This window comes from Salmo salar, chromosome 11, assembly GCF_965601325.2.
Source record: "Salmo salar chromosome 11, fSalSal1, whole genome shotgun sequence".
NCBI classification, from domain to species: Eukaryota; Metazoa; Chordata; class Actinopteri; order Salmoniformes; family Salmonidae; genus Salmo; species Salmo salar.
The window spans coordinates 7,507,339-7,524,602 of NC_138301.1; positions in this window are offsets into that span (position 1 = coordinate 7,507,339).

The following is a 17,264-nucleotide window of genomic DNA, read 5'->3' on the forward strand; positions in this document are numbered from 1 at the left end:
ATTCAATTCTCAGACACCTCTTCACCTCTATAACCTCCAGAAAAAAAACCCATCTACAAACAGCAATGACGTGGTCCAAGCAATACAGCCCCATCAACACCACAGTGGGCCTACCAGGCTACCAGTAATACTGCTATATACCCTTTACCTGCCACATCTGCAGCTTGAACCATTCAGTCGATATACTTAAGGCTCATAGCTTGAACCTTTCACAGTGTGACTAGCGTGGCATGCTCATTTGCTAATGTTTATCTGCCTTGAGAGCTGGGATTAGGGGGGAATGAAAGGCACCTATTGAACTTTGACTTGGCAGTAAACACTTCTCACAATCTCCCTCATTTTATTCTTCTTTCACACCATGGCCACCTTGTGTGTGTGTGTGTGTGTGTGTGTGTGTACTCTACCATAGCAAATGAAGGGGGAAAACAGTCAAATCCACCCAGACACTGGATGAGATATGAGACACATTAAACAGGGATGTTGAGGGATGAGAGGAGAGATAGAGAGCTGCAACTGCCTTCCTAGCAACAGAGCAGCAAATGCAGAGTTGCCTTAGCAACACAATATGTTTTTTTTTTAAAGGACAACATCCTGGTTATATTATTACTGTTATTATTATTATTGTTATTATAATAACACCACTTTTTATTTAAAAACGTTTATTCAAAACACCCAGTCACGTTAGCTTGTCAGGATAATCAGCAAAAACAATAAGACAATAAGATCACACATTAAAATAGCACACGAGGTTATCGCCCATGACCTGTCAAGACATGGAGTCAGGTGGTCAATGACATGAATCGCACCGTTATCACCTGAAGCATCGCCGCTTTGTTGATTTAACCACGTCCTATGGTTTGACGGAGGAGAGTTTGCATGTTATCGATAGAGTCATCTTTATCCAACCAGCAGAGTGACAATAACAGATACAAGTGTCAAAACGTGGACAATGTGGGGCCAGAGGATAAACACACCATAGGCTTCTGTGGGATATCAATGCATGGTAGTCCTGGTGATGTGACCACTGCACTAATTCAAATGTCGAACCACATGACCAGTATTGATTTGTAGGCTACGTGTGCCTTTTTTAATAGATTTTTTAATTGATGCAGTTCTGTCCTTGAGCTGTTCTTGTCTATTCATGTTCTGTATTATGTCATGTTTCATGTTTTGTGTGCACCCCAGGAAGAGCAGCTGCTGCTTTTGCAAAAGCTAATGGGGATCCTAATAAAATAAATACCAAAATACCTGAATTGTCCTTTCCTGTTACAGGCAGAGCCATTTATGTATAGGCTAGATATGTGTACACATGGATATACACTGAGTATACAAAACATTAAGGACACCTGCTCATTCCATGACAGAGACTGACCAGGTGAATCCAGGTGAAAGCTATCATCCCTTATTGATGATACTTGTTAAATCCACTTTAATCAGTGTAGATGAAGGGGATATGACAGTTTAAAGAAGGATTTTTAAGCCTTGAGACAATTGAGACAAGGATTGTGTTTGTGTGCCATTCAGAGGGTGAATGTGCAAGACAAAATATTTAAGTGACTTTGAACGGGGTATGGTAGTAGGAGTCAGGTGCAATAACTGCAACACTGCTGGGTTTTTCACGCTCAACAGTTTGCCGTGTGCATTAAGATTGGTCCACCACCCAAAGGACATCCAGCCAACTTGACACAACTCTGGGAAGCATTGGAGTGAACATGGGCCAGCATCCCTGTGGAACACTTTTGTAGAGTCCATTCCCCTACAAATCGAGGTTGTTCTGAGAGCAAAAGGGGGATGGGGTGGGGGGGGGTGCATCTCAATATTAGGAAGGTGTTCCTAATGTTTGGTATACTCAGTGTATACAGCTATCTTTACAGGCTATTTTTGGTTCCTTTTGTTTTTCCTCTTTCCTGTCCTTGATGTTGACATTGTCAACAAATCTGAGAAAGATTCCTTCCTCTGCCGGTCGACATTGGGCGCCCTTTTCTCCCCCTGTGCCCGTCGGCCAGGAAATGTCTTGGCTCATGTAAAATTAAATCTCCTTCTGTCTGTTAAAAATCAATTATGAATCTTTAAAGAGCAAAAAGAGCCTTGGTGTCTCTGCCTAAAGAAAATAGAGTTAGAAGCATTTTTTTTTTAAAGTCCTACTTCAACTTGGGATACAGATAATAGTAGCTTAGTAGTCAGGTTTGGATGTAATGACATGTTATCATAGGCTATTCAATGATGGTCACTTGCCACTATCAGTTGTTCACCTTGAACTGTATATTTACAGTGCATTCGGAAATTATTAGGACCCCTTGACCTTTTCCAAATTTTGTTACGTTACAACCTTATTATAAAATGTAATAAATTGTTTCCCCCCCCCCCTACACACAGTACTAAGAAAAAGCAAAAACATATTTTTCAATTTTGTTAGAGAAAATGTATTTAAAAAATAATTTAAAAAATCACATTTACATAAGTGTTCAGACCCTTTACTCAGTACCTTTGGCAGCGATTACAGCCTCGAGTCTTCTTGGGTACGACGCTACAAGCTTGGCACACCTGTATTTGGGGAGTTTCTCCCATTCTTCTCTGCAGAACCTCTCAAGCTCTGTCAGGTTGGATGGGGAGCGTCGCTGCACAGCTATTTTCAATTCTCTCCAGAGATGCTCGATTGAGTCACTCAAGGACATTCAGAGACTTGTCCCGAAGCCACTCCTGTGTTGTCTTGGCTGTGTGCTTAGGGTCGTTGTCCTGTTGTCCCCAGTGTGAGGTCCTGAGTGCTCTGGAGCAGGTTTTCATCAAGGATCTCTCTGTACATTGCTCCGTTCATCTTTGCCTCAATCCTAACTAGTCTCCCAGTCCCTGCCACTGAAAAACATCCCCACAGCATGATGCTGCAACCACCATGCTTCACTGTAGGGAATGTGCCAGGCTTCCTCCAGACATGATGCTTGGCATTCAGGCCAAAGAGTTCAATCTTGGATTCAACAGACCAGAGAATCTTTTTTCTCATGGTCTGAGAGTCCTTTATGTTCCTTTTGGCAAGCTCCAAGCGGGCTGTCATGTGCCTTTTACTGAGGAGTGGCTTACGTCTGGCCACCCTACCATAAAGGCCTGATTGGTGGATTGATGGAGAGATAGTTGTCTTTTTGCAAGGTACTCCCATCTCCTTGGAAGAACTCTGGAGCTCTGTCAGAGTGACCATCGGGTTCTTGGTCACCTCCCTGACCAAGGCCCTTCTCCCCTGATTGCTCAGTTTGGCCAGCTCTAGGAAGAGTCTTGGTGGTTTCAAACTTCTTCCATTTTAGAATGATGGAGGCCACTGTGTTCTTGGGGACCTTCAATGCTGCCTAAATGTTTTGGTACCCTTCTCCAGATCTGTGCCTAAACACAATCCTGTCTCTGGGCTCTATGGACAATTCCTTCGAACTCATGGCTTGGTTTTTGCTCGGACATGCACTTTCAACTCTGAGACATTATATAGACAGGTGTGTGCCTTTCCAAATCATGTCCAATCAATTGAATTTACCCCAGGTGGACTCCAATCAAGTTGTAGAGACAACTCAATAATGATCAATGGAAACAGGATGCACCTGAGCTCAATTTCGAGTCTCATAGTAAAGGGTCTGAATACTTAGGTAAATAAGGTATTTCTGTTTTTTTTTAAATTAAATTTGCAAACATTTTTTAAACCTTGTTTTCACTTTGTAATTATGATGTATTGTGTGTAGATTGATGAGGATAATTTAAAAAATGAAAAAAAAATGGATCAAGGCTGTAACGTAACAAAATGCCGAAAAAGTCAAGGGGTCTGAATACTTTCCGAATGCACTGTATATCATCCAAAGGAAGGTGTGTGTGTGTGTGTATTATAGGGAAAGAGAGAGCGAGAGAGAGAGAGAAAAGATCGCGATACTTGACAGAATCTATCTGGTTGGGTTAGGGACCATTCGAAAATGATTAGGAGGAGAGGGGTCCAACTGAAGTTGTCATGAATTCTTACCCCCCTGCCCAACGGAAAAAATATTTTCACCCCTTGTACTTGAAAATAATTATATTACCCTCCCCTTTGTTGAATTAACGTAATAATGATTATGACAACAATAACTTCCTTGGCAATAGTGTACCAACCCTGTGTTTCTAAGCGCGGATATGGAATCTGCCACTTAAGCATAGTTGTGTGGCACAGTTGATGCCACGCTGGGCTACGGGATAGAAGATTGAGGATCCACCCACCACTGCGGCAGGCGAGCTCACTCTCCCTACTATTTTCATTACAATATGTTGTTCAATGTGGTTAGAGAGGCTAATGAGAGAGAAATAATGGAGGCTACCAAAAATATTACAAGATGATTCATTTATGACAAGGAGCATTTGCTTCAGTTCCTCCCATTAAATAAGAGAGGAAAAACTTGCACCTGTCATCAGCCCTCACACATACATTGGCAAGAAAAAGTATGTGAACCCTTTGGAATTTCCGGGGTTTCTGAATAAATTTGTCATCAAATGTGATCTGATCTTCATGTAAGTCACAACAATAGACAAACATAGTGTGCTTAAACTAATAACACACAAATTATTGTATTTTTCTTGTCTATATTGAATACATCATTTAAACATTCACATTGTAGGTTGGTAAATGTATGTGAACCCCTAGGCTAATGACTTCTCCAAAAGCTAATTGGAGTCAGGAGTCAGCTAACCTGGAGTCCAATCAATGACACGAGATTCGGAGATGTTGGTTAAAGCTGTCTTGCCCTTTAAAAAACACTCACAAAATTTGAGTTTGCTATTAACAGGAAGCATTGCCTGATGTGAACCATGCCTCGAACAAAAGAGATCTCAGAAGACCTAAAATTAAGATTTGTTGACTTGCATTACAAAAGTATCTCTAAAAGCCTTGATGTTCATCTGTCCAAGGTAAGACAAATTGTCCATAAATGGAAAAAGTTCAGCACTGTTGCTACTCTCCCTAGGAGTGGCCATCCTGCAAAGATGACTGCAAGAGCACATCGCAGAATGCTCAATGAGGTTAAGAAGAATCCTAGAGTGTCAACTAAAGACTTACAGAAATCTCTGGAACATGCTAACATCTCTGTTGACGAGTCTACGATACGTAAAACACTAAACAAGAATGGTGTTCATGGGAGGAGACCATGAAAGAAGCCACCGCTGTCCAAAAAACATTGCTGCACGTCTGAAGTTTACAAAAGTGCACCTGGATGTTCCACAGCACTACTGGCAAAATATTATGTGGACAGATGAAACTACAGTTGAGTTGTTTGGAAGGAACACACAACACTATGTGTGGAGAAAAAAGGCACAGCACACCAACATCAAAGCCTCATCCCAACTGTAAAGTATGGTGGAAGGAGCATTCATGTTTGGGGCTGCTTTGCTGCCTCAGGGCCTGTACAGCTTGCTATCATCGACGAAAACATGAATTCCCAAGTTTATCAAGACATTTTGCAGGAGAATGTTAGGCTATCTGTCCGCCAATTGAAGCTCAACAGAAGTTGGGTGATGCAACAGGACAACGACCCAAAACACAGAAGTAAATCAACAACAGAATGGCTTCAACAGAAGAATATACGCCTTCTGGAGTGGCCCACTCAGAGTCCTGACCTCAACCCGATTGAGATGCTGTGGCATGACCTCAAGAGAGCAGTTCACACCAGACATCCCAATAATGTTGCTGAACTGAAACAGTTTTGTAAAGAGGAATGGTCCAAAATTCCTCCTGACCATTGTGCAGGTCTGATCCGCAACTACAGAAAACATTTGGTTGTGGTTATTGCTGCCAAAGGACGGTCAACCAGATATTAAATCCAAGGGTTCACATACTTTTTCCACCCTGCACTGTGAATGTTTACACGGTGTGTTCAATAAAGACTGTGTTTGTCTATTGTTGTGACCTAGATGAAGATCAGATCGAATTTTATGACCAATTTATGCAGAAATCCAGGTATTTCCAAAGAGTTCACATACTTTTTCTTACCACTGTATATTCTAAACAAAAAAAATTTGTCATAAGAAACTAGCTCCCTGGTATACAGAAAATACCCAAGCTCTGAAGCAAGCTTCCATAAAATTGGAACGGAAATGGCGCTCTACTAAACTGGAAGTCTTCCGACTAGCTTGGAAAGACAGTACCGTGCAGTATCGAAGAGCCCTCACTGCTGCTCGATCATCCTATTCCAACTTAATTGAGGAAAATAAGAACAATCCTAAATTAACTTCATTGATACTGTCGCAAAGCTAACTAAAAAGCAGCATTCCCCAAGAGAGGATGGCTTTCACTTCAGCAGTGATAAATTCACAAACTTCTTTGAGGAAAAGATCCTGATCATTAGAAATCAAATTATGGACTCCTCTTTAAATCTGCGTATTCCTCCAAAGCTCAGTTGTCCTGAGTCTGCACATCTCTGCCAGGACCTAGGATCAAGGGAGAAACTCAAGTTTTTTAGTACTATATCTCTTGACACATTGATGAACATAGTCATGGCCTCTAAACCTTCGAGCTGCATACTGGACCCTATTCCAACTAAACTACTGAAAGAGCTGCTTCCTGTGCTTGGCCCTCCTATGTTGAACATAATAAGCGTCTCTCTATCCACCGGATGTGTACCAAACTCACTAAAAGTGGCAGTAATAAAGCCTCTCTTAAAAAAGCCAAACCTTGACCCAGAAAATATCAGCCTATATCGAATCTCCCATTCCTCTCAAAACATTTTCGAAAAAGCTGTTACGCAGCAACTCACTGCCATCCTGAAGACAAACAATGTATACGAAAAACTTCAGTCTGGTTTTAGACCCCATCATAGCACTGAGACTGAGACTTGTGAAGGTGGTAAATTACCTTTTAATGGCATCAGACCGAGGCTCTGCATCTGTCCTCGTGCTCCTAGACCTTAGTGCTGCATTTGATACCATCGTTCACCACATTCTTTTGGAGAGATCGGAAACCGAAATTGGTCTACACGGACAAGTTCTGGCCTGGTTTAGATCTTATCTGTCGGAAAGGTATCAGTTTGTCTCTGTGGATGGTTTGTCCTCTGACAAATCAACTGTCAATTTTCGTGTTCGTCAAGGCTCCGTTTTAGGACCACTATTGTTTTCACTATATATTTTACCTCTTGGTGATGTCATTCGGAAACATAATGTTAACTTTCACTGCGGATGACACACAGCTGTAATTTTCGAAGAAAGATAGTGAAGCCCCAAAATTGCCCTCCCTGGAAGCCTGTGTTTCAGACATAAGGAAGTGGATGGCTGCAAATGTTCTAATTTAAACTCGGACAAAACAGAAATGCTTGTTCTAGGTCGCAAGAAACAAAGAGATCTTCTGTTGAACCTGACAATTAATCTTGATGGTTGTATAGTCGTCTCAAATAAAACTGTGAAGGACCTCGGCGTTACTCTGGACCCTGATCTCTCTTTTGACGAACATATCAAGACTGTTTCAAGGACAGCTTTTGTCCATCTACGTAACATTGCAAAAGTCCAAAAATGATGCAGAAAAATTAATCAATGCTTTTATCACTTCTAGATTAGACTACCGCAATGCTCTACTATTCGGCTACTCGGATAAAGCACTAAATAAACTTCAGTTAGTGCTAAACACGGCTGCTAGAATCTTGACTAAAACCAAAAAATGTGATCATATTATTCCAGTGCTAGCCTCTCTACACTGGCTTCCTTTTAAGGCAAGGGCTGATTTCAAGGTTTTACTGCTAACCTACAAAGCATTACATGGGCTTGCTCCTACCTATCTTTCCGATTTGGTCCTGCCGTACATACCTACACGTACGCTATGGTCACAAGATGCAGGCCTTACTGTCCCTAGAATTTCTAAGCAAACAGCTGGAGGCAGGTCTCTCTCCTATAGAGCTCCATTTTTATGGAATGGTCTGCCTATCCATGTGAGAGACGTAGACTCGGTCTCAACCTTTAAGTCTTTATTGAAGACTCATCTCTTCCCTAGGTCCTATGATTGAGTGTAGTCTGGCCCAGGAGTGTGAAGGTGAACGGAAAGGACCTGGAGCAACGAACCGCCCTTGCTGTCTCTGCCTGGCCGGTTCCCCTCTCTCCACTGGATTTCTCTGCCTCTAACCCTATTACAGGGGCTGAGTCACTGGCTTACTGGTGCTCTTCCATGCCATCCCTAGGAGGGGTGCGTCACATGAGTGGGTTGAGTCACTGGCGTGATCTTCCTGTCCGGGTTGGCGCACCCCTTGGGTTGTGCCATGGCGGAGATCTTTGTGGGCTATACTCGGCCTTGTCTCAGGATGATAAGTTGGTGGTTCAAAGTATTCCTCTAGTGGTGTGGGGGCTGTGCTTGGCAAAGTGGGTGGGGTTATATCCTGCCTGTTTGGTCCTGTCTGGGGGTATTGTCGGACGGGGCCACAGTGTCTCCCGACCCCTCCTGTCTCAACCTCCAGTATTTATGCTGCAGTAGTTTATGTGTTGGGGGCTAGGGTCAGTCTGTTATATCTGGATTATTTCTCCTGTCTTATCCGGTGTCCTGTGTGAATTTAAGTATGCTCTCTCTAATTCTCCCTCTTTTTCTCTCTTTTTCTCTCTTTCTTTCTCTCTTTCTCTCTTTCTTTCTCTCTCTCGGAGGACCTGAGCCCTAGAACCATGCCTCAGGACTACCTGGCCTGATGACTCCTTGCTGTCCCCAATCCACCTGGTCGTGCTGCTGCTCCAGTTTTAACTGTTCTGCCTGCGGCTATGGAACCCTGACCTGTTCACCAGACGTGCTACCTGTCCCAGACCTGCTGTTTTCAACTCTCTAGAGTTGGTAGAGATACTCTGAATGATCGGCTATGAAAAGCCAACTGACATTTACTCCTGAGGTGCTGACCTGTTGCACCCTCGACAACTACTGTGATTATTATTATTTGACCCTGCTGGTCATCTATGAACATTTGAACATCTTGGCCATGTTCTGTTATAATCTCCACCCAGCACAGCCAGAAGAAGACTGGCCACCCCTCATAGCCCGGTTCCTCTATAGGTTTCTTCCTAGGTTCTGGCCTTTCTAGGGAGTTTTTCCTTGCCACCGTGCTTCTACACCTGCATTGCTTGCTGTTTGGGGTTTTAGGCTGGGTTTCTGTACAGCACTTTGTAACATCAGCTGATGTAAGAAGGGCTTTATAAATAAATTTGATTGATTGATCATCATGACATACCTACATTTTTGTTATGCTCATTTCAGTTATAGACTATCGATCATGCCTCCTCTTTTATTAAAGAGACGGAGTCCAGACAGACCTACACTACTTTAGGAAATTTTCTGAACTCACACACACACCCATCAAAATGACCCATCAATCAAAGCTACCAGCTCATCTCAAACACAAGAGCAAATCACATTTCTCCTTTCCTGAAAATGTATCCTATTAAAACCCAGACCTACTTTTAAATCCTGGCTGTAGGCTATCAGATAGTAGACTACATTAGGATAATGCTAAAACAATGTACCTATCAAATTAATTGACAAGGCAGGTTTAAAGGGGATTGGGAGAGAGACATCTATGCAATAGTAGTCTATGAAGATGAAATTGACAACCATAAAAAAATTGAAACAACATGCAACCTGTCCGTATCCACATTTTTTGTCAATTTTGCTTAAATTTACACCACATTTAAAATTGAATGAGTGAAGGCTTATACGATATCTAAGTCTGTGTACCCATGTCACGACTTCTGCCGAAGTCGGTTCCTCTCCTTGTTCGGGCGGTGTTCGGCGGTCCAAGTCACTGGTCTTCTAGCCATCGCCGATCCATTTTCCATGTTCCATTTGTTTTGTCTGGTTGTCACACTCCCCCATGTCCTTGTCGGGAATTGTTTATTGTAAGTACGTGTGCTTATTGTGACTGGTGTGATACGGGTTTTGTTGCCCATGTGTTTTGTTATTTTTGTATGCCGGTAGTTATGTACATTAAACGGCTCCGGTTATTTACCAAGTTCTGCTCTCCTGCGTTTGACTTCCATGCCACCAGTTACGCACCCCTGACAACCCACTTATATATGTTCAAACGTTTTTTTGTCTGTCTTGCATATTCACTGTGATAGTTTACGAAGGCCGAATATACAGGCTAGCATACACATTATGCATTAATAGGCATATATAAATTAGCCTAACTTCTAATTTAGTCTATATATCGTTCTGACTTCACTGTTCCCTTCTTGTGCAATTCTCCACTGGCATCTCCACAGACTCACTGACCTGAGTGGCCTCTCTCACATTCACCTCTCTCTATTCCTTATTGCTCTTGAACGACTAGGCCAATGATGGACTTAAGGAGCCTGACAATACTCCTTATAGGACCTTACACGTTTTGTTTATAGGCAAATTGGCTCTGGCAGCCAAAACAGCCAAATACTCCATCTAAATGTGAATCGATTCTCAATTGTGGTGTGGTTCTAGATACATAAAGCCCTCTACTTTCATATCACATGAAAATAATTTGACAAATGCAAAATATACACTTTCTGTACACTGTTTTATGCAGTTTTAACACAGTTGCATCCGCCAGTATTTTTCAGTGACAACACGTTTGTTGCGTCCGTCTTCTGTTTACACACAGGTGTTTGGAGACACATATAGCTAATTAGCACAGGTAGTAGACTTTGTCTTCCGTCATTTTTTCCATAAACAAGCGCGGTAACATGGAAATATGGTTGGTGTGGGAACCCTAACCCAATAAAGGTGTGTAGTAATTTAACCTTTAGTTTTTAGAAAATAATTATGAAAGATACTTTCCTAGGATCTCCCGAGTGGCGCAGCGGTCTAAGGCATTGCATTGCAGCGCTAGAGGCGTCACTATAGACCCAACATCGATCCTTGGCTGTATCACAACCGGCCGTGATTGGGAGTCCCATAGGGTGGCACACAATTGTCCCAGCATTCGTCCCGGTTAGGGGAGGTTTGGCCGGGGGGGCTTTAACTTGGCTCACCGCGCTCTAGCGACTCCTTGTGGTGGGCCGGGCACCTGCAGGTTAAGCAGGCTGGTGATAAAAAGCGGTTCGGCGGGACATGTCCATGATAGCTTGCTATCTAGGGTGACACCCATCAGTTTATTCTCTTCAACTTGCTCAATGAGGTTCAGGGTTGAGCGAGTGATTTGTCCCAAAAATGATGCTTTTAGTTTGAGATATTTAGCAACAGCTAGTTACCAACGTCTTAACATTTAGAGCAAGTGTTGAGGGCTCTTAACAAAACTCCCCCGGCCAGAAGTTACTATTATCTATAGGCGCTAAAGGTAGTTAGCGTCTATGAATGGGCTATTCAACGACTAGCCTAGCCCAACCCAATGCGAGTCCAAGAATAACAATATAGGCCTATAGTTTAGTCCATAACATTTTTTTTAATAAAAATATATACTTATTTAGAGCACTCTAGCTTGCTGAGTATAAAACGGCAACAAAATTGGTAATGAACTAGCGGGGAAGATTGAATGACGAGAGCGTAGGCTACATGTAGCTCTGGTGGGATGTGATCTGGCGGTGATAAATTGATACACTGCCGCACATTATAAACGTAGCCTACACAGAACAGAGGGAAATCCTTTCATTCATTCACACAACAAAACTGTGTCTTGCAGCGCACGGCCTGTCTGTGGCAAAACAAGTGTCCCATAGAACACTTTCTATTGGTTGAACCACAGGTTCCAAAAGGGAGGCATATGTAAGTAGATGGGAAAGTTGGCTAGGATGGAATATAGGAAAACCTGCCAAAACGGTGAATGTAAATCGGGGGGGGGGATGCACTATACCCTTCACTGTGCTGTAGTGTGCCCAATAACAAACAAAACAACCCTCCCCAAAGCAAAGAAAAAAGTTGCATCCCCCTCCCCTATTTTGGTCCCCCACACAGTAATTTTCGAACGGTCTCTTATGGGAGATATGCCTATATCACAATACATGCTGTGGGTAGTGGTCTAAAATGGACTGTAATGGTCTAGCTATAAAGGTCTATAACACTCTGTAGTGGTGTAATGGTCCATAATGGTCCGTGGTATACATAGTGGTCGGGCACCACGCTGTGTAGCTGTATGCTTTGGTTTGACACCCTGCTAGCGTATTTTTTATATATATTTTTTTCATTTAACCTTTATTTAACTAGGCAAGCAGTAGTTGCTCTCTGTTCTGGTCTGTGATTAGTTTGAACGGGTGCCTAATAAATACAAAGGGCCTTATCTGAAACCAGCTTAATAGTGTCCAGCAGCTTTCAAATTCATGTATGGACAAGGACATTTGTCTCAACCCGCTGGGTTGCTGCAGCTAAATGAGATTTGAACACAATGAAGAACACACCCGAGTGACACGCTTGGCCCGGTGTGTGTTGTGTGTGCCGATTGAAACTGAGGGGTCATGTGCCATCAGTGCTCCCTGAAGATTAGCTGCATGATGTTTCTATGTGTGTGTGTGTGTGTGTGTGTGTGTGTGTGTGTGTGTGTGTGTGTGTGTGTGTGTGTGTGTGTGTGTGTGTGTGTGTGTGTGTGTGTGTGCGCGCAGTGGTATAAAGTACATAAGTAAAAATATTTTAAAGTACTACTTAAGTAGTTTTCTTGGGGTATCTATACTTTACCTTTTTAGGAATGAAGTGAAGTGAAAGTAAAAGTTGTACAAAATATAAATAGTAAAGTCATGTACTTTTTACTCCATACATTTTCCCTGACACCCAAAAATACTTTTGGGTGTCCATACATTTTGAATGCTTAGCACCACAGGAAAATGGTCCAATTCACCCACTTATCAAGAGAACATCCCTAGTCATCCCTACTGCCTCTGATCTGGTGGACTCACTAAACACACATGCTTCGTTTGTAAATGATGTCTGAGTGTTGGAGTATGCCCTTGGCTAGCCGCACATTTTTTAAACAAGAAAATGGTGTCATCTAGTTTGCTTAATATAAGGAATTAGAAATTATTTCTACTTTTACTTTTAATACTTAAGTATATTTTAGCAATTACATTTACTTTTGATGCTTAAGTATATTTAAAACCAAATACTTTTAGACTTTTACTCAAGTATTATTTTACTGGGTGACTCATTTTTACTTGAGTCCCTTTCTATGAAGGTATCTTTACTTTTACTCTTTTACTCTTTCTTTTTATTGAGTAATTTTTCCAACACTGTGTGTGCTGGCACTGTGGAGGAATTGCCTAGTGGTCAAATCCAACACCTTGGAAATTAAGCCTGTGACTGGGAGTGGATAAGACAACGGGAGAGAAGATGTAGAGGAGAAAAATTGAAGGATAACTTCAACTGAAAACTAGAGAAAAAACGAGACACGCTACAACTTCACATAAACCTCCACTTAGCTTATACTTGTTTGTGTGTGTGTGTGTGTGTGTGTGTGTGTGTGTGTGTGTGTGTGTGTGTGTGTGTGTGTGTGTGTGTGTGTGTGTGTGTGTGTGTGTGTGTGTGTGTGTGTGTGTGTGTGTACCCTTACCTGGAGGCGTCAAAGCTATCGTAGGACCCCACAGTGTAGTGTCGGAAGAGTTTCCTCCTGTCCGAGCGGTCAGCCCTTGTGTCTGTGGAAGAACAGGAGGGCCAACAGTCATTGACCACATCAGTCACCGACCGCATGCATGGCTACAGAAATCACTTCATCAACAGTAATAGAAAAAAAGAAAACAAACAGCAGCAACATGCAAACTGTGAAACTCCTGTACAAGAAAGTGCAGCTCTGCAATCCAATCAAATGTGCAAACAAACATAGACATATGGACACACTCCAGTTTTCATTCTAAGGGTACACAACGAATTACAAATTACAAATCGACCCCCGACCCCTACCACCCTATAGGCACTTCAAGTATATAGATCTGAAATTGTATTTATTTATTTATTTATTGAACCTTTATTTAACCAGGAAGGGCTCATTGAGATTTAAAATCTCTTTTTCAAGAGCGTCCTGGCCAAGATAGGCAGCGCCAAGTCATTACAAAAATTACAGACAAACAACATGAAAAACTACAAGTAATCTAGTAAAAACCATAGAATTAACAAAGAATATAACAAAATCAAAAACAGCAAATTAAAAACAGTGACAGGTCAGGGAATCAGTCTCAAGATCATTCATCAGTGATTTAAAAATACCAATCGGGACAAGTTCTTCCAGTTTAAAAGTATTTTGTAAGGCGTTCCAAGACGATGGCACCGAGTACATAAAAGCCCTTTGACCAAATTCAGTTCAGACATTTGGAACAGTTAGCAGGATAAAGTCCCGCGAACGAAGAGAGTACCCACCACATTTCTGAACAATAAAAAAAGGATTGGATAAAGTGACAATGACAACAACAAGCTGCAGAAGTGTACACCACTGAAACACAAATAACTACAATCTCCTTTGGTAAAAAAAAACAACCCTTAAGCAATAAATCAACTCAAGCAACCATCAAGTGCGTGTACACACAAGCACACACTCTCACACACACACGCACACGCACACACACACACACACACATACACACACACACATACAGTTACCTCCAAAATGAACTTTCCTCCTGATAGAGACAGTTTTTTCCATTTGCACTCCTGAATGTCTCTTCCCTCTTTCGCTCCCACACTTTATGTCTTTCACATACACCCTCTCTATCACTCTCATTCTTTCAGACACTCTTTCTCCGTCTCTCCCTCACTCTTCATATTTCTCTCTATCCCTCTCTCTTAGATGCAATCAGTGACAGAGACATGCCTTGAATGCCCAGAAATGCCCAAATCCACAGTGTCTAGAGAAAAGCCGGAAAACCAGACAGGCAGTCCCACTAAGCGTTAAGGATAGAATCCGGGTTGAGATCTGTGGTTACTGCTGAGAGGAGAACATAATGTAAAGAAGAAGAGAGAATAAAGAGAGGAGGGAGGAGAAAGAAATAAATACTACATTACAACAGGCCCACTCCATAGCAACCACTGGTGTACTGTAGGGAGTTTGTTTCCATGACCACCGATCAATGGAGAAGGTATATGACGTACATGTCTGGTCGCAGTGAAGGTTTCCTTAGTGTGTGTGTATGTGTCTACACATCTGGCTGTGTGGGTGTGCAGGGGGATTGGTAGAGTAATTGAAGGGTGTGGATGCATGTGTGTGTGTGTGTGTGTGTGTGTGTGTGTGTGTGTGTGTGTGTGTGTGGTGTGTGTGTGTGTGTGTGTGTGTGTGTGTGTGTGTGTGTGTGTGTGTGTGTGTGTGTGTGTGTGTGTGTGTGTGTGGAAGAGGGGGGATGGTTACTGATTTGCTTACAGTTCAACGTGAAGGGGGGTCTTCATTGACCTCCATTTCCCTATTTTCTACTTTTCCTCCCCCATCCCTCCCTCCTTTGTTCCCTCCCTCCTACTGACACTAATCTTACACAGTTTGGGGGAGTGGAAAGGACACAAAATGAGCAAGAGAAATTAAAGATTATTTATGAGTAATAAATCATCTTTGCAGGGCTTAAAGTATTTGAGGGATTACACAGCACAGGCACGCCAACTATATGATTGAAGTTCTGAAACAAACAGAAATACAGACATGCCAATACAATATTTAATTGTCTTGCAAATGGAGGAGAAAATGAAAATACCCCACCCCAAAAATGTAAATACAAAATAGAGAATAAGGACCTGTGTCTGTGCGGCATTCTCTTTCTCAAAGAAACACCTGCGTGAGTGTGTGTGTGTGTGTGTGTCTGTGTCTTTCCCTCTGTTTTCCTCTCTTTCCACCCACGATGGCCAGGAGCGAACTTAGTGATTTGGATACCCCCAGGCAGAGGCCAGTCTGAGCGCCTGTCTTTTTACTAAAGAAATTGTGTTAACTTAAGTAATTGACTGACAGTCAGCTGTTACAGTCAGCTGTCACTGTTAGTCAACAGCTGTTGCCTAACAGTGACATGGTTACTTATGGGCCTTACCCAACAATGCAGAGAGAGAGAAAATAGAGAAATAATAGAAAAGCAATAAAACATAATAATAAAAGTCATAATAAATACACAATAAGTAAAGAAAACATGGCTATATACACAGGGTACCAGTACCGGGTCGATATGCAGGGGTACAAGGTAATTGAGGTAGAAATGTACATATAAAGTGACTAGCCAACAGGATAGATAATAAACAGCAGCAGCGTAAGTGATGAGTCAAAAAAGGTAGTGCAAAGAGGGTCAATGCAGATAGTCCGTGTAGCTATTTGGTTAACTATTAAACAAACTTTTTAACTAACATTGTAACTAACACATGCCGTGAGGTAGCAGAGAGAACAGTCTATGACTTGGGTGGCTGGAGTCTTTCACAATTTTTAGGGCCTTCCTCTGACACCACCTGGTATAGAGGTCCTAGATTGCAGGGAGCTCAGCCCCAGTGATGTACTGGGCCGTAGCACGCCTTGCGGTCGGATGCCAAGGAGTTGCCATAACAAGCGGTGATGCAGCCAGTCAAAATGCTCTCAATGGTGCAACTGTTCGACTTTTTGAGGATCTGAAGGCCCATGCCAAATCTTTTCAGCCAACTGAGGGGGAATAGGCGTTGTCGTGCCCTCTTCAGGACTGTGTTGGTGTATGTGGACCATGATAGATCCTCAGTGATGTGGACACCAAGGAACTTGAAGCTCTCAACCCGCTCCACTACAGCCCCATCGATGTGAATGGGGCCGTGCTCGGCCTTCCATTTCCTGTAGTCCACATTCAGCTCCTTTGCCTTGCTGATGTTGAGGGAGATGTTGTTGTCCTGGCACCACACAGCCAGGTCGCTGACCTCCTCCCTATAGGCTGTCTCATCGTCGTTTGTGATCAGGCTTACCACTGTCGGTGTCATCAGCAAACTTAATGATGGTGTTGGAGTCGTGCACCGCCACGCAGTTGTGGGTGAACAGGCAATACAGGAAGGGGCTAAGCATGCACCCCTGAGGGGCCCCCATGTTGAGGGTCAGCTTGGCGTATGTGTTGTTGCCTAGCCTCACCACCTGGGGGGCGGCCCGTCAGGAAGTCCAGGCTCCAGTTGCAGAGGGAGGTGCTCAGTCCCAGGGTTCTTAATTTAGTGATGAGCTTGGAGGGCACTATGGTGTTGAACGGTGAGCTGTAGTCAATGAACAGCATTCTCACATAGGTGTTCCTCTTGTCCAGGTGAGAGAAGGCAGTGTGGAGTGCAATAGAAATTCCGTGGATTTGTTTGGGCGGTATGTGAATTGGAGTGGGTCCAGGGTGTCTGGGATGATGGTGTTGATGTGAGCCATGACCAGCCTTTCAAAGCCTTTCATGGCTACAGATGTCATTCAGAAAGATTACCT